Source organism: Vulpes vulpes, chromosome 1 (assembly GCF_048418805.1).
Source record: "Vulpes vulpes isolate BD-2025 chromosome 1, VulVul3, whole genome shotgun sequence".
NCBI classification, from domain to species: domain Eukaryota; kingdom Metazoa; phylum Chordata; class Mammalia; order Carnivora; family Canidae; genus Vulpes; species Vulpes vulpes.
In genome coordinates this window covers 16,620,237-16,639,431 of record NC_132780.1, presented here as the reverse complement: position 1 = coordinate 16,639,431, position 19,195 = coordinate 16,620,237, and the positions used below count along the sequence as shown (strand labels likewise).

Here is a 19,195-nt window from a genome sequence, read left to right as displayed (position 1 = left end):
TCAGCTGAATCCCCACCACATTTTTTATGAAAAATGACAACATACAGAAAAATTGAAAAAAAAATTGAGCATCTATCTACCCACCATTTAGACTCAATAATTATTCACACTTCAAATGCTGAATTACCTGAAAGTAAATTGCAGACATAAATACTTCAGCAGGAACCTCCTAAGAATAAGAATGTACTCCTACATAATCACAATATCATATTATTACACATAATAAAATTAACATTAATTCCTTAATGTTTCAAAGATAGAGACAAAATTCACATTTCCCCAGCTGCCCAGAGACTGTCTTTTAGGGCTTGTAAATATGTTTGAAATCAGGACCCAAGCAAGTTTCATGTGCTGCATTTGGTTATTAAATCTCCTTTAATCTCTTTTAATCCAGAGCAACTATTCCAACTTTGTTTACTCCTCTATGATACTAACTTTTTGAAGAAACCAGGCTGCTTATTTTGTAAATGCCCCACAGTCCGGATTTGTCTCATTGTTTCTCCATGGTGTCTTTTAACTTGTTCCTCTATCCTCCTTTCTAGAAGATGGAAATTAGGTCTGGAGCAGGAGTTCCCAAACATTCTCAATTCACAGTGCTTTTGGTATGTCTGTAATTCTTTCATAGTGTACATAGGCTCAAAAGAAATACCTAACTAAAATACCCATTTATTAAGTAGTTATACACATACAACTTACAAAGTATGACTGAACAACTCACCACCAGTTGAAGAAGTAATGCACATAAATTGAGAGTAAAATATTTTACTTCATTCTTAAACAAAACTAATTACTTATTAACAGATGGCAGTATACAACCTCTCAAACATCAGAATCACTCTGACCACTCCCCTTCATATCCTGTTCCACAAAGATTTTCAGGGCAGTGTTTGCTTTTTTTTTTTTTTTTAAGATTTTATTTATTTATTCATGGGAGACACAGAGAGAGAGGCAGAGACACAGGCAGAGGGAAAAGCAGGCTCCTCACAGGGAGCCCAATGCGAGACTCGATCCCAGGACCCCAGGATCATAACCTGAGCTGAAGGCAGATACTCAAACACTGAGCCACCCAGGCGCCCCAGTGTTTGCTTTTAATGACAAACTACCAAAAACCCAGCTTCCCAAAGACTTGTCATCCAAAAAAATGTAGAGCAAATATAACATTGAAACTGTGAACTACCTCAGAATTAGTAGGTCAAATGTTTTCTAATAGATATCAAGTGCCACTCTTTCTCTTGAAAACTTTAAATATCCTGTAACCAGGAGGCAGCCAATACTGGCTTTCCAAGAAAGAGGCATAGTACATCTCTTTTCAACTGACTGTTAATGTCACAGTGTTCAGTGGCCACTTTTTCTCAGAGAGCCACCAGCACAGCATTGCTGGGAGTTTGTTACAGTTCCCCCCAGGGTGCCTCAGCTATAGTTTGGGAACCAAGGGTCTTGAGGCTTAATTAGATTCAATTTAAACATTCTTGGCGGGGATTCCTGGGTGGCTCAGCGATTTGGTGCCTGCCTTCGGCCCAGGGCATGGTCCTGAGGTCCAGGGATCAGTTCCACATCGGGCTCCCTGCGTGGAGCCTGCTTCTCCCTCTGCCTGTGTCTCTGCCTCTCTCTGTGTGTGTGTCTTTCATGAATAAATAAATAATCTTTAAAAAATTTTTAAAAATAAACATTCTTGGCAAGAAAATCTCATAAATGATGCTGTTCTTCATTTTGCTTTACTTCAGGAGGCACATATGCCAGGTTTTCCCATGATTAGTGATGCTTTCATAGGTTTGTTAAGGTGGCGACCACTGCTTCTCTCCACTATACAGGTATGAATAATCTGCAGAGTGAGACTTTAGCAACATGTGAATATTCTGATGATCCTTGCAGGAATGAATTTTGGACTTCAAACTAGTGATTATCATTCTGTCATAGGTATATATCACCATATCTGCCATATCTATATGCGATAAATATGGGGCACCTGGTTGGGTCAGTTGGTTAAGTGTCTGCCTTTGGCTCAGGTCATGATCTCCTGGAGTTCTGGAATTGAGCCCTTGCTTCTCCCTCTCCCTCTGCCCCTCTCCCCAACTCGTGCTCTCTCTCTCTCAAATAATTTTAAAAATCTTTATATATGATAAATATGTATGTACATACACACACATTTATGTGTATGTGTAACAGTCACACAAAACATGTTACTGACCTAATCATTCCCTTTGGTGCTCAAATTGCCCAAACTTTTAAAAAAGATTTTATTTATTTATTCATGAGAGACAGAGAGAGGCAGAAACATAGGCAGAGGGAGAAGCAGGCTCCCCATAGGGAGCCCAATATGGGGCTCCATCCCAGGACTCTGGGATCACCACCTGAGCTGAAGGCAGGTGCTCAATGACTGAGCACCCAGGTGTGCTAAACTGTCCCAACTTTTCCCAGTAGAACCCCTTCAAGCTGGCTCTTGTAGCCTTTTAATGTGATCCCATTAGGCTTTGAGCACTTCCTTGTCTTTTTGGTACAAGAGATATCCCAGGTTGACTTTGTACTGGCCCTACCCCAAACCTGGAACCAGTTGTTTTTCCAAGGAGTCTGGCACCTTGGGGGGGAATAATATCTAGAAACTAAGACCAGGTTAGGATGCATGCTTATTTCAGCCAAACTTTCAACTACTGGTGGAAGCAGATGGTTTGAGACTGCCCTGTATAGTAAAGAACTTCAGTGCTAGTGGTCTGTGTTGCTGACTGTTGTACTTATCTACTGCTGTGTAACAAATTGCTCTCAGTATTTAGTGGCTTAAAACAACAAAATCATTTTATTATGTCGTAAGGTTTCTGTGAGTCAAGAATTTGGGAAGGACTCCTCTGGGCACTTCTGGCTCTGGATCTATAAAGTGGACATAGTGAGACTATAGTGAGGATAAGACAGGCAGGATAAGGTGTGCAGGCCAGGCACACCTTGGATAGTATCAGGCCTCTCTCTGTGGCCTCTCCACATGGCTTAGTTTGAGCTTCCTCCCAGCATGGCAACCTCAGAACAGGCCTTTGGCTTATATAGCCACCAAAGGCTCAGGAGTGAATATTCCAGCATAAAACAGAAGCTTCATCTCTTTTATGACCTGGCCTTGAAAGTCACATGGCATTACTGCTGCCACACTCTGTTGGCCACAAAAGTCACAAAAGCCCTCCTCCGTCCAAGGGATGGCACACAGAGGAGTGTCAGAACATGTGGCATGGGGAATATTGTTATAGCCATCTTTGGGAAATATGGCCAGCTACTCTGTCTCAGGACAAACACAGATGTTTTGGAAACCTGACAAGCAGGTAACAGGATGTTTCTCTGCTGTAAAAGTTGAGCATCTAACCCTGTGTTCATTTTTCAGTGGTCATCATCTCTCCTAAGAATTAGGGTTAGGGTTGGAGTTGGAGATATAGCGAAGGACAGAATTGGGGGAAGTCCTAGGGCCTCACTAGCACCCACTGTGATGCTTCCCGCTTCCTAGAACTCTCCAACTTTGGTGACGATCATTATTTACCAGCAGAGGTTAAGGCCCATGGCATTTTCTCAGTGTGATATATTGGACAAAATATATGAACACTGGCTGGGGAGGGGTGTGTCTGTGATACCTCTACCCCGATGGACCTCACTTTGAAAGAGTTTTCTTTTTTTATTTATTCATGAGAGACACAGAAAGAAAGAGAGAGAGAGAGAGGTAGAGACACAAGCAGAGGGAGAAGCAGGCTCCATGCCAGGAGCCTGATGAGGAACTGGATCCCGGGATCCCAGGATCACTTCCTAAGCGTGAAGGCAGATGCTCAACCACTGAGCCACCCAGGCGTCCCTTGAAAGAGTTTTCTGAGCAAACCAAACTACATGGGGGGGGGGGGGGGGGATTTCCTTTGCCCATACTTTATTTATCAAAGGTATACCTAAGTACCCATCAGAACTTCTGATCAGGGGGATCCCTGGGTGGCTCAGTGGTTTAGCGCCTGCCTTTGGCCCAGGGTGAGATTCTGGAGTCCTGGGATTGAGTCCCAAGTCAGGCTCCTGGCATGGAGCCTGCTTCTCCCTCCTCCTATGTCTCTGCCTCTTTCTCTCTCTCTCTCTCTGTGTCTATCATAAATAAATTAATTAATTATTCTTTTTAAAAAAAAAACTTCTGATCAGGGTGAGACAAGCAGTTAATACTGAGTGGATTAGAAAATTTTTTCTTAAAAAAAAGTTTTTTTCTTAACAGCCTGAAGCAGAGAAATTTGATGTTTGGGTTAACCTCTGACATGCCATCCCATAAGAAATACACAATTTACATTTGGTTTTTTGAAATAGTAAACATACCTTTGCATCTCCACTGTTACAGGGGTTCCCAGGGTCACTGCCACCCCTTCTTTAGGTAATATGGTTTCTGGTGCATCATAGGCCCCAGTCAATGTTGAAAACATGAAAGAAAAATGGGGGTCAGGGTTTAGGTTACTCAGGATTGCCATCTGAGTTGAGTTTTAGGGCAAAGTTTAGGGTACAGAGGTGTCATCAAGGCTTTAGTATTGTATTTGAGCCAAACCTAGCACTCTGTCATTCTCTTCTTCCACTCTGCCTCTCTCTCACCATCTTCTGCCACACTGGCTTCCTCTCTCAAACAGCCCAAGCTTGCTGTCCTCCCAAGGCCTCAGCTCCTCATATATGCCTTCTGCCTGGGGGCCCTTCTATGTCACCCTCCCAGCTGCCTCTTTCTTGTCATGTAGATCTTGGCTGAAAAGCCTTCCTCTGGGAGGCCTCCCTTGACCTCAAGTCTGTCCTCCAGATACCCGACCACCCCTCTCCTTCCTAGTACCCCCTTTTATTTATCTGAAATAGGTCTTTGGGTAACCCTTCTCCTGAAAGGTGAACCCCCTGAGAGCAGGGACTGTGCTCTGTCCTGTTCTCCAGCTCTGTCTGTCCCTGACTCTCAGGGCCCTGGCTGGCATCAGGTACAGAGCCAGTCCTCAGTGAACAGTTACTCAATGACAATCACACAGAGGAGTCACTCCCTACAGGCATAGTTTCAGACTGTGGACCGGAAGCTCATGGGTGGGTAAGATATTGAAATTCTTCCCTATTTCCCTGCACTGACCTCTCCCAGGGACCCTCCTGTATTAAAGAGTAAATGCTGGCACAGCAGGGGCTTCACAGACCCCTGCCTGTGTCCACCAGTGCCCACATCCCTCAGAGTCAAGTTCAGGGTAGTTGTAAGGAGACAGCAAGGTGTTCACAAAGTGCTCAGCACAGCATCTGACGGTAGTAGTAGTTGGCCTGCAGAACACACTGGCTGCCATCATCACTACAGTTTCACCAATGTTACTGCTGCCCTTGGGCCTGCACTGTGCTGCACCTTGGAGTGCACACACATTCACTCCTCCAGTCTCCTAAACCAGATTTGAGCAGCAGCCAGGTGGGAACCCAAAGCTCCACAACAGACCTGTTGCTCTGTGGCCCTTGCCTGTCTCTCCTCTCACAGCTTCCCTCTCTGTAGCTCTCACATCTGCTCACAGCTGCTTCTTCTGCACCCAAATGTGACCTCACTTGTCACTCATGAACTCCAGGCCTGTCTCCCACTCTGGCTCATTACACCTGTCTGTCTGGGGCACCTTCCTTCCCCAGACCCAACTCCACTGTGCCCGATTTCTGCCTAGGAGGATGAGAGGGGCCCAACTTTCCCCTCCCTGGGGCTCTCAGAAGGAAAAGGACAAAGACAAAGAGGTGACCTCTTTGGGACTCTGGGACTGAGGAAAGGAACTATTACCTTTTCGCTCTCCTACAAGTCCCATGGTAGTAGCTGGACTTCTTGGGGGCTGGGATGGGGGACAAGGAAGAGATGAGATTTCTGCCCTAATTTCAGAACCCAGAAGGAAACTCAGTGTCCTGGATAGGGCTGCCTCTTTTCAGCCCCCTTCTGGGTTTCGTTACCCCCTAATTTCGAGTCTTTTAGGGGAGTGGACAGGGAGAGTTGATGGGGCAGAGAGAAAGCAAGGTGACCTCTGGGCCTCTGCATCCTCCCTCCCCGCCTCCCTGAACCCGAGGTACAGTGTCACTTCACAGCTCTAAATGTATCCCCAGCACCCGCTGCCAACACCTGGGGGAGGTGAGAGGATGAGGGGGGAGGCTGCGGGGCTCTGTTCTCTGCCTGCTTCCAGGAGCCTCTACCTGACAGGTCTGGGCCAGGGAGGAGATCTCCACAATCCCTTTCCAGAACCCAGGACTCTGGATTTGGATCCTGCCCTGGGGCTTCTGAGAGCCCAGTGTCCTTGTGTAGAAAATGGATGTGAGGCTCCTTCTTGGTGCTGAGGGTGGTGGTGGGGGGTATGAAGGAAGCACACAGTGGGGTTCAAGGAATGCCCTGGTGCCCCTCCTCAGGCCCCCACTACCTAGTGCCATCAGAGCTCCAGCTCCAAGGCTCCAATCTCCCTGGCCCTGGGTCTGTCCTCTCCCAAACCCACCATGGGTCTTCCTCCATCCTCTGTCCAGCTCCTTTCCTCCCTGCCCTCTTCCCCATCTTGCCAGCTTCCCCCTGGCTCTTAACTCTAATAGCCTAGCCCCCACTCCCTCTCCCCACTGCGACCCCCAAGGGGGCCCTGCTTCCTTCCCCCTCTGCCCCACTCCTGTCCCTGTCCCCTAGCCACTTCCCTCCTCCTCTGCCTGTCCCCTCTAGCCCTGTATCATCTCCCTCTCCCCTCCCTCCCACATTCATTCTGCAAATATTTACCAAAGGTGTACTAAGAGTTACTCCGCTTGTTTCCCCAGTCTCGGACATAGTCCCTCCCTCTCCCCACTCTCAGTCTCTTCCCTCCCCTCCCCTGCTTCCCCTCCCCTCCCCCTTCTCCTCCTTCTTCCTTCCCCCTTACCTCCCCTCTTTCCCTCTCCATACCGATTTCCTCCCTTCTCTCCTCCTTCCCTCTTCTCCCTTCCCTTTTCCTTCCTCTGTTTCTTCTACCCCTCCACCCTTCCCCCTCCACCCTCTCGTCCCTCCCCCTTGCTCTCCCTTAACCATCCTCTGCTTTTTTTTCTCCCTCCCCTCTCTTCCCCCTCTTCCTCTCCTCCTCTCTCTGTCTTCCCTCCCCTCTCTCCTCTCCCCCCTCCTTTCCTTCCCGGGCAGCCTCTCCCCCCCCTCCCGGCGCCCTCCCTCCCCTCCCTCCCGCTCCCCCTCCATCATCAGTATTCCGCTCCCGTCTCCGCCGCTCTCGGCTGCTCGCGGTCGCTGCCGCACCGTCCGAGGCGGGGGCCGGGGCCGGGGCCGGGGCCTGGGGGGGTGGGGTGGGGGGAGAGCGGCGCCGGCGGCCCGAGGAGGGAGGAAGGAAGGAAGGAAGGAAGGCTGGAAGGAAGGAAGCAAGGGAAGAAAGAAGGAAAGAAAGGAAGGCAAGAAGGAAGGCGGGCGGCGGGCCGGCGGGCGAGGGCGCCGGGCCGGGCGGCAGGCGGGCGGGCGAGCGAGGAGACAGAGCGTCCCCCCGAACCCCACCACTGCCGCTGCGGAAGCCCCCTCCCCATCCAGGAGCCGGGGAGGGGGGAGAACTCAAGAGACCCAGGCCTGGCCGCAGCCCCGCCCCCCGCGCCTCCCCGCAGCGGGCCTCGTACCCCAAATCCCTGTGCCTCATTGGGGGGGTCCTCCCCCCGCGGGCCGGGCATGCTGCCCCCCAGAAGGAGCCCCTTTCCTCGCTGTGAGTAGCCGCCAAGGGGCGCCGGGTGGGGGCGGGAGGAACCGCGGAGGGTGGGTGGGGGGCATTCTTAATTAGGGGACCGTGGTCTAAGGCCTCCTCCCGGAGGGGGGGGGTCGGCGGCAGAGGACAGTGGGCGGGGCCTGATGGAGAGCCGAAGCGGGTGGGGGAGGTAGTCGGGTGGGGGTTCTCTGGGCCATGCGAGTTGTCTTGGGGGGTCGCCGCTGCCTCCCGGACGGGCGCGGGGGGTGGGGGTGGTGTACGTCCGGTGATCGCTGCGCGTATCCAGCTGCGGGGTTGAAGATGTAGGCTTGGGGGGGGGCTAGCCGAGTGTAGATGTGGGCCCCCCTTCCTGGGGTGGGAGCCCGAGTTCTTCCCCCACCATTGCCCCTCCCACCTCCACACGGCTGCTGCTTGGGGTGGGGGGGCACGCCAGTGATGGGGAAGGGGGAGAGGCGGGCACGGGGTTTCCTTGGTGACCGCGCCTGGCAGGAGCGGTTGCCTTGGTAACCAGGGAGAACCGGGGAGTTTGGGATGTGAGAATGGGAAAGACGGAGGGGGTGACTGGGGAGCGAGACTACCCCCTCCCCAATCTTCAGCCCCTCTCTCTCTCTGGGGTACCCCAACCCCTACCGGTGGGCAAGGAAACCCCTGTCCTTCCCTTTTCCCCAGACCCCCTTTCTTGACCCGATTCTGCTTTGGGGCCTTCTATCCTCCCGCATGTGTCTCCACGGAACCACTACCTCCCTCCCACCATCCTTAGCCCTCTCCTCTTGGGGACCTCCCCTCCCCCCCATTTGCTGGCTTTCCACTCTCACACCTGCTCTTCTAAGACCTTCTAACTGCACCTCACCTTCCCTTCAGGGTCCTCTCACCTCCGTCTCTGACTCTCCCCCACCAGATATCCACTCCCTTGACCTCTCCAGGAGACCCTGACTTTAGTCCCTCTCTCCTCTAGCCCCACTCCCTACAGTGTTAGTCTCAGAAACCCTTGTCTTTTCCCCTCTTTGCTTAGGATCCGAGTGTGTGAGAGAGTGTGTATGTTGGGGAGGGGTGTTTCTCCCTAGCACTACCACCAGCTTGTCTCTCTCACATATTCATCTGTGTCTGGGATCGCCTTTTATGACCTTTCCTCACTCAGAGCCCCTTTCCCTGTCTCCCTGTCTCCTTGCCCCGTGGGATCCCCCAACCCCACACCTCCCAGTCCTGGGGCATCTCTGAAACCTCTCCTTCCTGACGCTTGCCTCCTTCCAACTCCTCAGTCCAGGACCACGAGGCCCAGGCTCTGTCCAGGGTTCCACCCAAGTTTGCAAGACCCCCTTCCATGGGCTCCTCCCTTCTCTCCTGCCAAGAGCGCAGCCAGTCTCTCTTGAGGGTCTGAGTCGCCTTGCCCCTGAGCCCCCTCTTCCCCCCCACACACCCCCATCCCTTTCTTTCTGCCACTCCCATCTTGACCCTTCTCTCCCCACCCCCACCTCTGCTGCTCTTCTGGTGTACCCTCCTCTTCTCCCTCCCCTGCTCCCCGCAGCCTCAGGCCCGGTTCTCAGGGAGACACTTTCTCAGGGTGGGGAAATCCCCTGGGGAGAGCCCAGCTGGGAAGGGGGAGGGGCAAGGGAGCCTCAGGGCTGCCCCACAGCCCCCTCCCCACCCTCCCTCCCCAGCTGGGAGCTGCAGTCGAGCCTCCGCAGCGCCCCATTGCTATGCGCCTCACATCCTTAGTCCCGGCCGCGCAGCCGCCAGACAGGAACTCAGGCTCCAGCGGCAGCTGGGAGTAGCCGGAGTCGCTTCCCTCCTGGTCCCAGCAGCCGGCAGCATCCTCTCCCCCCCTAAAAACTCCCCGCTTCCCAGGACCATGGCCAGGATGGGCCCCTCCCTCTTCCTGTGGCATCTTCTGTCTCCTAGCTCCTTCTAACTTACATCTTGCACCCTTCTCTTCCCCTTCCCGCCTTCCTTCTTCTCTTCCCTGGGTCTCCTCTAACCCTGGCCACCTGATTGTCCACAGCGCACTCAAAAAGGAGAGGCAGAGAATGAAGCAGCAGGAAGGCTTTGAGACAGACCCTCAAACAAGGCAGGGAAAGGTGGGAGCCAGAGAGATAGAGGCAACAGCTAGAGTGAGAGAGGGGACCTGACTCCCAAACAGACACACTCACACAATTAGGGTGCATCACCACGGAGCCAGACATACACAGAGTTACTCACTTAATTTCTGAAAGAAAGCGAGAGTCAGTTGGGAACACACACCATCCACACACACAGAGGAGGGAGAACAAGAGAGCTAGGCAGAGACACAGGGAGCCACAGACTCAGGGAGGGTGCCTACCGACCCACAGTGCTGGCAAGAAGGAGCCAGAGAACACTTCACTTCACCACCAGAGGTGCAGGGGGGATTAGAGGCACAGTGTCTAACTGTAAGGGACCCGAATCAGCCATAGGCAGAGGGTGGGAGAGTGTGAGAAAGACACAGAAGCATGTGTAGGCAGAGGTATGCGAGCACACACACACACACACACACACACACACACACACTTATTCACTGGCAGCCAGAGACCCAGTTACAAACAGGGCTGCAGTACCCAGAGTCAGCCAGAGGCCAGGAGAAAGACCTGGAGTCGTGTACACATACGACTCCACAGTCCCATCTTAACCCTCTGAACGGGGCCTCAGGCTGCAAGGAGCAGGGCAGGGAGAAGGAGAGGGTACACCAGAAGAGACACACACAGTCCTTCGCATACAGAGACTCAGAGGGAGAGACAAAGGCAGCACCACACAGAGAATCCCGCTGGTCAGAGAGGCCCTCAAACATGATTGCCTCATGAACTCCCATGCACAAAGAGACACAAAGGGAGAGGTACAGAAGTGGCCTTGGAGCCCTGGGGATGCAGCCCCACATGCTGCTAATGCAGTAACAGAGCTGCACACAGTCAACACCACCCCACCCCCCAGCCCAAGAGAGGGGCACAGGCATGTGCCGACTGGATATCCAGCCCTGCTGGACTCCTGTGCTCACGCTTAATGCACCCAAAGGCAGTTGGAAGAATGTTCCCCAAGTCAGAGGACTTCTAGGGGTCTCCTTGCTGTCAGAGAAGACAATAGAATTGAGACAGCAGGAATCAGAGGGCCACTGACACATCTTTGGGAGGTGCGGAGGCGGATGGGACCCTCTGGGCTTCTTCCAGTGTCCTGGCTCCATTCTCCTGCCACCTTCCTCATTCCTGTCTCCCTTCCTCCCCACCCCTGTGCTCACCTGCCTTGCCTGCTGGGATGGCAGCCCTCTCCATGATCCCATGATCCTATAGCATCTTTCACCCTTCCCTGCCTCCGGCCAGGCATCTGTCATAAGGTGTCACTGGGACCTCCTATCTCTATCAAGCCCATTCCCCCATGACCTCTCCCCCTCCCCCAGCCCAGTGCCTCCTGCCCCCATCTCACCAGCTACACCTTGAAACTTATGCATCAGTCTTTCTCAAAGCCCATCTGCTGTGAAACCTGCCTCAGTTTCCACTCTGGGCTCAGCATACTGTCTCCTCCTCTGTGTCATTCTCCCTCACCTCCATCCACCCTGCCCCTCCAACCTCCTCCCTGCCTCCTGCCGCTTCTCCCCTGCACTCACCTTCCCACATTCCTGAGCACTTACCCTGCTGGCCTGTGGGCCGGGAGTGTTCTTTCCCCCAAGTGCTTTCCAAGTATTTCATATGTTGTTAACTTAAAAAAAAAAAAAAAAAAAAGGTGATTTCACATAAAAATCCATTCTCATCACAAGGAAAAAAAATGTACTTATGCATGCTGATGGATGTTAGACTTACTGTGGTGATCATTTCACAAGTATCAAATCATTATGTTGTACACTTGAAACTCATACAATGTTCTATGTCAGTCACATCACAAAAAAATCCAGATTATCAGCTTCTTTTGAAAAATTTTCCTTCTAGGTTAGCCATGGGCCATGCTCAGGTGCCAGTGGGCCACCACTCCCTATTCTCGTCCATCTGTCTTACCTGCCCAGCTCCTGCCCAGCTCCAGCTCTGGCTCCATAGACAGCTGAGTTTTCAATCCTGGCTGTTTCCTCTCCTCGTGGCTTTTTTTTTTTTTTTTTTTTTTTTTTTGCCCTGTCACTCTCTCCTTGCTGCTTCTCTGGGGTTTTTTCCAAAATCTGAGCCCCTCCGCCATGGGCTTTGCCTGCCTGTCCCTCTTGCCCCATCATCCCCCCACCCCTGGCAGTTTTGCCCTAGCTCAGAGGCCCTGCTTCAGCTAACCTGCCCCCTGCCATGCCAAAGTAGAAATTCACAGGACCACCAGGGTGCAGGGCACATACAAGTTCTCCACAGCCAGGGTCAGCTTCGAACCCACCCCTTGCAGCGTTCTAGACTCGGTGTTGCTGCCTGTGCTGAGCTGGCTAACTGCTGGGGAAGGCCACAGACCCCACACTTGTCCCCCTAGTGTGGAACTGTAGCCCAGGCAGGGGTAGTTTCTCTGTGTGTTGGGGAACAGGTGCATATTTGGAAGTTCATCTGGTCCAGGTGTAGGTCCTAGAGGACAGGGGGCAGAGTGACAGGCCTGGGGCTCTGTTCTCAGAGGGGCTGCATTTGGCCCCACCTCCAGGTCGGGGTACAGATGACAAGGGTAACTGTTGGGCCATTACAGTGGTTGGGCCCAGCATTAGTTCCTCCACCTTCACTCTTTCAGGCGGTAGGAGTGCATTTTCATTTCCTCTCCGGTGGTGTGGACACCTCCTCATCTCTGAGTTTAGGGTCCCTCCATCCTCACTGAACAGAAGCCCCTATCCCTTCCCTTACAGGTCTCGGAGAGTAGCGTGGCTCTGCCAGACAGGGGAGTGGCAAAAGAGCAAGAACAGTGGCAAAATGCCCCCTTGTTGCCTGGAAACCCACACGCACAACTGTTGTCATGGCAGGTGGAGGCGGAGGGCCTGCATAGGAGGCCTGGGAGATGGGCTGGGAAGGGACCCTGCAGTTGGGGGTCAGGCAGGAGTCCATCCCAGGGGACCACTGGGTCCCCAAGAGGGCTGCCAAGTGTGAGAATGCTGGGCCCAGTAGGAAGTGGAAGCATGTATATGACCCAGAAGGGGAGGAGAGAGGGAGGGAGGTGGAGCTGGGCCAGCAGCCCAGGCCACTCCCTTCCCATCTGAGCTGTTTCCCCAACGAAGCCCCCAGCCCACTCTCCTGCCTGGGGAGCTGAACTTAGGCCTTGGAGCATCTTGTTCAAACACAGAGACAAAGGTCAGAGAGCAGTGCCAGCCCCAGCTCTCCTGAGGGGCAAATCCCAGGCAGGAAATGCTGAGATTTGCCCTCCTTTTGCCTAGAACCCTCAAACACATGGCTCAAGATGATAAGAGCTAACATCCATCGAGAGCTTACCATGAGCCTGGCTGTGTGCTGGCATTCTGTGTGGATCTGTCCCATTTACTCCTCACGGTGGACCTCCAAAGGAAGCACAGTTGTCATCCCTAGTTGGACATACAGGGACACTGAGGCTCAGAATGATGAGGCCTCTTGCCCAACGTCAACAGCCAGACGTGGCTCAGCTGGGAGTGCAAACCCAGGCGTGGCACCCTGCAGATTGCTTCCCCCAGCTGAGACCACTGCTTTCCAGAGGGAAATGTGTATCCATAGAGCCCTCTAAGTAGAAATCCGGGTTGCTAATCATAACAATAATCAGATTGTTAATAACAGTAGACTCACAGAAGGTTAGACTTTAAAAGAGACATTAGGGTTCCTGTAATGCAGGGACTCCCTGCCCCTTAGTCTTGTTTATGCCCCCAGGGGAAAGGACCCACCCACCTCGATTCTCACAGTGTCCTCTCCTGGACACAGGGTGTCCAATCCATGTCTAGCTGGTGGGGCAGGGACAGATTCCTCAGGTGATTCAATGGTCCCTCCACTCCCTGATAAATGATCCAGCCAGAAATGTTAGATTTACATATGGGAAGGGGGGAGATTGAGTCATAGAATGAGGAAGAGATTTGTTCTTCTGATCCAGTGAGAATAAATAACTTTTTTAAAATGATTTTATTTATTTATTCATTCATGAGAGACAGAGAGGTAGAGACCTAGGCTGAGGGAGAAGCAGGCTTCATGCAAGGAGCCCGATATGGGACTCGATCCCAGATCCTGGGATCACGCCCTGAGACAAAGGCAGGCGCCAAACCACTGAGCTACCCAGGCATCCCAGAATAAATAACTTTTAACATCACTGTCATCTAAGTGCCCAGCACTGGACGTGTCACCATCAGTTCCCACCAAGCTGGGTGTCATTACACAGAGCCTGGCAGGGACAGGAGGGAGACCACAGTGAGCAAGTGGCAAGTCAGAGTTTGAACCCAAGTTTCCAGGACACCAGCACTCTTTCCAGCTCTCCATCATCTTAGAATGATGGTGTGATGGCACGGAGGAGGAGGAGGAGGATGTTCACAGTTAGAGAATCATTTCAGCGAGAGTTGTCTGTGTGCCAGGCACTGCGCCGAACCCATCACAGACATCAGACCAATGAGTCTTCACCACCCCTGAAGGAAGATTAGCTGTTTTCCCCATTTCACAGATGAGCAAACTGAGGCCCCAAGCACTGCTATCCCTTTCCAAGGCTCCATGGCTGGCAATTGTGGCAGTTGAGGTTCTCACCAGGGTCTAGCCCACCCTTAAGCACTCTCTTCCTCAGAGCAGTGGAGAGGGAGGAGAAGAGTTAGTGATTCATCCTGAAATGGAGGGCAAGGGTGCTCCAGGACCAGCAGCCCCAGGAAAGGAGGCCCCTCAGCTGCACCCAGACCGTCCCACCCCCATCAGAATTTGCACTTCAGCAAGATCCCAGGTATCTGGACACATGTGGATGTCTGGATGTCCGAGAGACACTGCTCCAGTTTCAATGGTTTTCCACTCTTTATTACTTCTAGTGTACATCTCCCCGCCCCCCTCAACTTTTTAAAGTTAGTTATGCAGTTAACTATAAGTTAGTATGTTAACTATAAAGATGGTTAGTTCTATCCTGAGGTAGAAAATGAATTGCAAAATTGCCCTTTCCGGGGTATAAGGGGAGAAGGAACCAGGGAGACCACAGTTAAACTGGCTTGCACTGCATCCCTCCCACCTGCAAACTCACCTCACACACCCCTGCCAGAGCCTTGGCAGTGACCTGTTTTGAAAACCTCCCATACCAGACCAAGTCCTAGGTCTCTCCCAAGTAGATTCGATTCAGCAGTGTGACACTGCCCACACATCCCAGAGCCTCACAGAATCACAGCGTGTACACAGAATACAGGGGCCTGGAGATCGAGCTTCCAACTTGGAGCGTGCCGGGTCTGAGTGTTCATGGGTACAGCAAGGATGTCACCAGGCCTCAGTATGCCCTTCCACTAAAGTGGAGCTCCTGTAGCTCCTTTTCTGCAGGCCTAAGATGACACAGGCAGAGCTGGCCTGGCTTCTGGGCCTCTTACCCTCAGTAAAGCTCATTTCTCCAGAGCTGATCTCCTTGGTTCCTGGAGGATCCCATAAGAGCAGAAGGACCCTGAGCTTTGGGGACTCAGGCAGAACCAGTTTCAAGCAGGACTGGGGTCCAGCCAGACACATGGGACAGCCGTATCAGTAGTTAGAATCACACTGTCCAATACCATAATCACTGCAGCCACAGCCACATGTGGCCAGTGACATTTAGATTAATTTAAATTAAATTAATTCAATTCCTCAGTCACTCACCACCCAGCAAGTGCTCACTAGCCACACATGCTCATGGCTACCATAGTGGACGATGTAGAGAGAGCATTTCCATAGCTGCAGAGCTTTCCATTGGACAGCAACTCAGTAGATCCTGAAACAGTTCTATACCAGCTGGCAGACAGCTGCCGCTGTCAGGCCTTCCTGTGTCCCTTAGCCCCTCGCCCTCCCAGCCCTTTGTCATGTGGTACCCTATTAATTCCCATTTCACAGATGAGGAAATAGAGTGACAGCAAGGCTCTTAGCAGAAAACTGGCAGTCACACAGGGTTGGACCAGCCAGGCCTTGAGTCCTGCTTATCCTTGCTCATCACTTGTGAAGCCAGACCCTGTTCTGGGCCCCCTTGAGGAGCTTCATGAAGCCCCTCAGCCCCTGAGTGTCCCCGAGGATCTGTTTTACAGAGGAGGAAACAGGAGGAAAAAAATGGAGGGGCTGGCCCAAGGCTTCACAGCCAGGGACTGACCAGAGCCCTCCACCACTGCTCCCAGAACATCTGGAACATCTGGACTGCTGACCTAAGTGGAGTCGCCACCTACCAGCCAAGGTTAGGGTTGGGGTCCTGGTCGAGAGTCCCCTCTTGGTTCTCTTCCTCCACCCCTGGCCTTCTCTCCGGCCCTCTCTCCTCTCCCGCCCTCTCTCCTCTCCTGGCTTTTAGAATCTGACCCCAGATCTCTAAGGAGAACTTTGTCTCACCTCCTGCATTTCCTCCATGTTCTGCCCTTTTTGCCAACTTGCTGTATCTTTTCATTGTCTCCCTCCTCTCCGTCCCCAAAGCTCCAGCCATGGCCTCTGCCTCTTCCCCTGGACCCTTGGCCCAGCTCTTCCCCAGCCTTCAGCCTTACTCCAGTTCACTCAGAGGGGTCTTTCTCAGTCAGAGAGGACCCTACCCCTTCCCTGCCTCAACATCGCCCCCCCAGCACCCCTGCCTCTCAGCCAAATGTGGAGGTAGGACGTTTCTTGTGGCTGAGCTGGACCCCTGCAGCTCCCTCACTCCCACCTGCCTCTCTGGCCCCCAGGCCTTTGAATCCAGAAGTTCTTTGGCCCCTGCACCTCACCAGCTCATCCTTCAGGTCTCAGCTTTGACATCCCCTCTTCCGACTCGCCTCCACTGGCTAGGGGCAGTGCTTCTCCTAGAGGTTCCCGGGACCCCACCCTGTGCTCACCGTCTCAGCCTTCATGAGGCTCCCCTGTGGACCACTAACTCCCTACTGAGCAGCACAGGTCTCATTGGCCGCACCTACACCCAACGCCAGCGGGGGACCTGGCGGTAGGGGGCGCTCGCGCACTCGTTCTTCTTTCTGCAAGTGTCCACTGAGGCACCGTGGGGGCCTGCGTGTCCCAGGCACGGGGGACGCAGCAGTGAACAAGCCGGACAAACTCCCTGCCTGCCGAGCTCACCTTCTGGCGGGAGACAAACAATAGACGGAACAAATCGCTGTCTGTAGGGTACCTTCTGGCCATCGGAGGGCTGGGCAGCAGAGGAAGTGCAAGTGCAAGAGGCAGGGGCGGGGGCAGGGGCGGGGCTAGAAAACCTGTTGACACAGGGAGACTCGCTCCAGGGAGCCAGGTAGAGGAGTGAACAGCTGGGCCAAACCTCCGAGGCTGCCTGGCGTCCCTGGCGTCGGAGCCTCCTGAGGCCAGTGTGGCTGGAGCTCGGAGGGTGGGAGGTGAGGGCCAGTCAGTAAATATTTGTGAAACGATTGTAGGAAAGGCAGTGCCTCAGTGTGGGAAGTTGGGATAATCTTCCTCCTAGCAAGTCACCCACCCGCCCCTCCCGCCTTACTCTGCTGCTGGCCAGTGAGTGACCCACCCAGGTGGGCGGCTGGGGAGAGTCAAGGGCTGAGACCCCTCCACCTGTTTCCTCAGCAGCAGCTCTGAGGAGCTTGGGCAGCCCTTTGCCCAGGGTTCCCCCATCTCATAAGTTAGGGGACTGTCAATTCTCCAGGCTTTGGGGTTGCTTTCATTTGAAAAGCATTCAGGACAGGGACTGGCTCCAAGGGACACGTGTGAAGTTGTTTCATCGTCCCCAAAGCCTGCTCTGCCCGTACCCTCCCCCCACTAACTTAACAGCTCCCAGCCTTGCGCACATGACAGGCATCTAGAGAGAAGTGTTCAGCTCTCTCTGGCTTTGATGTCTCTCCACCCTCCCGGCTCCAGGCTCCACTTCCGCCCCAGTCCCTCACAGTCGGGAAGTTCTTCTTTAGATCTAACCTCCATCCCTCTTGCTGCGATGGCAGTCAATTTCCTGTCTTTTCTCTCACCTTTTGAACTTCCCCCCCAGAAAAATGAGTATGCCTGACAGGAATGTTCCCTGCCTCCCTTTTCTCCTCACCCCACCTCCCCTGAGCCCCCAAGTTTCCGATCCGCCATCTGCCTGAATCCTCTCAGGCACAGTGCCCGAGATCTCTTGGGGCTTGGGCTGGGGAGGATGGAGAAGCTGGTGAGGCCTCAGCCACACACCTTCCCCTGGTCCTCTTTTCCCTCTCAGGGTTTCTCTGCTCTCCTGCCCTTCTCATAGACTCCTGCTCTCTCCTGCCCCCTCACGTGGACAGTCGTGTGTCATGTGTGTCTCCAGCCCTCTGTCTTTGTTCCTCCGTCTGCCTCTGTCTCTGCCCTTTTCTGCCTTGCATGCCTCTTCTTTCTTTGGGGCCTCTTGCCTCTCCAGCTCTACTTCACTCCTCACACCAGGTAGGGGCAGAGAACAAGCAAGAGGCCTCTGCTGGAATGCGGGGGATGAGAGAGGCAGCACAGTGACCTGGCCAGGTCCTGGGCTTTGTCCCAGCAGGGTCACGGACAGGCTGTGTGACCACCGGCCAGTGCCTTCAGCCCTCTGGATCTGTGGCTGCATCTGTAAATTGGACATGAGAATAGGCCACGGAGAGAAACCAGTGGCTGGAGGTGTGGGCAGTTCTTAGCACAGCAGTGGGCACATAGTGGATGCTCAGCGAACATGTTGCATCACGGTGAGGGATGCACTGTGACAAGCAGGGGACTGCTGAGGACAGATCCCATGACCTCTGCCAGCAGGGTATGGAGCAGGGTAGGGTTGTCACGTTCTGTGCAGCAAGGATGAGCCTGGGCTGGCAGGAGGATGGGCATTGTTCAGTGCCCCCAAGGAACTTCCATGGGAATTGTGGGTGCTGTTCTGACAAGCTTGGGGTTCTCTGGGGCCTTTCTGCTCTGGGAACACTGACCAGGGAGGGGCCGTTACTTAGCTGTGCGTGGCCCTGGGCAAGTGACTGTCTCTCTGAACCTCAGCTTTCCTATCTGTGAAATGGGGGTAAGAGTAGCCTCTCTCAGAGGGTCAATGGGAGAATGAGTTATTCCAAGTACAACACCTAGAATGGTGCCTGGGAAGTGCCAGGTATGTGATGGGCATTACCATTATTGGTGGTGGTGGTATTCAAGGAGTTGATGCCACTCAGATGTGTACTCCGTGCCCAGAAGAGGAAGGGCTAGCTGGCAGTCCTGTCATCTGTGTTGGAGGGATGTATCTGAGGACAGCTGGGGACAGGCATCTCCTTGGCATCCAGCAGTATTCAGGAGTATAGCTCACACAGGTGGTATCTGAGGTGCAGTTCTCCTCAGAACATGACATTTAGTGGGACACAGGAGCTGCTCTGGGGACCTGCTGTTTAGGACTCTAAAGGATAATATCTGGGACCTGGCCATCCAGGTAGTGCTATGGCGTGGGCACGGGGCATCAAGCTGAAGGCGGTTGTGTTTGTGGCATATGGAGGTGCCCCCTCCGTTGGGCAGGCCTCCTGGGATGGGAGGAGACCTCAGGATCGGGGATGGCTGAGATATAAGCTTGAGACA

At 53.2% G+C, this 19,195-nt stretch overlaps 1 protein-coding gene across 2 annotated transcripts in view; it reads left to right on the top strand.

Moving 5' to 3' along the window:
* Positions 1-7,423: 7,423 nt before the first annotated feature.
* LRRC4B (leucine rich repeat containing 4B) overlaps positions 7,424-19,195 on the top strand; it is a 38,686-nt gene continuing 26,914 nt past the window's right edge. Inside the window, exon 1 of one of the 2 annotated variants that reach the window (XM_026014149.2) lies at positions 7,424-7,661. The gene's annotated coding sequence lies outside the window, so the exon portion shown is untranslated. The remainder of the gene's footprint in view (positions 7,662-19,195) is intronic. The other variant, XM_072757380.1, reaches the window with a different exon arrangement.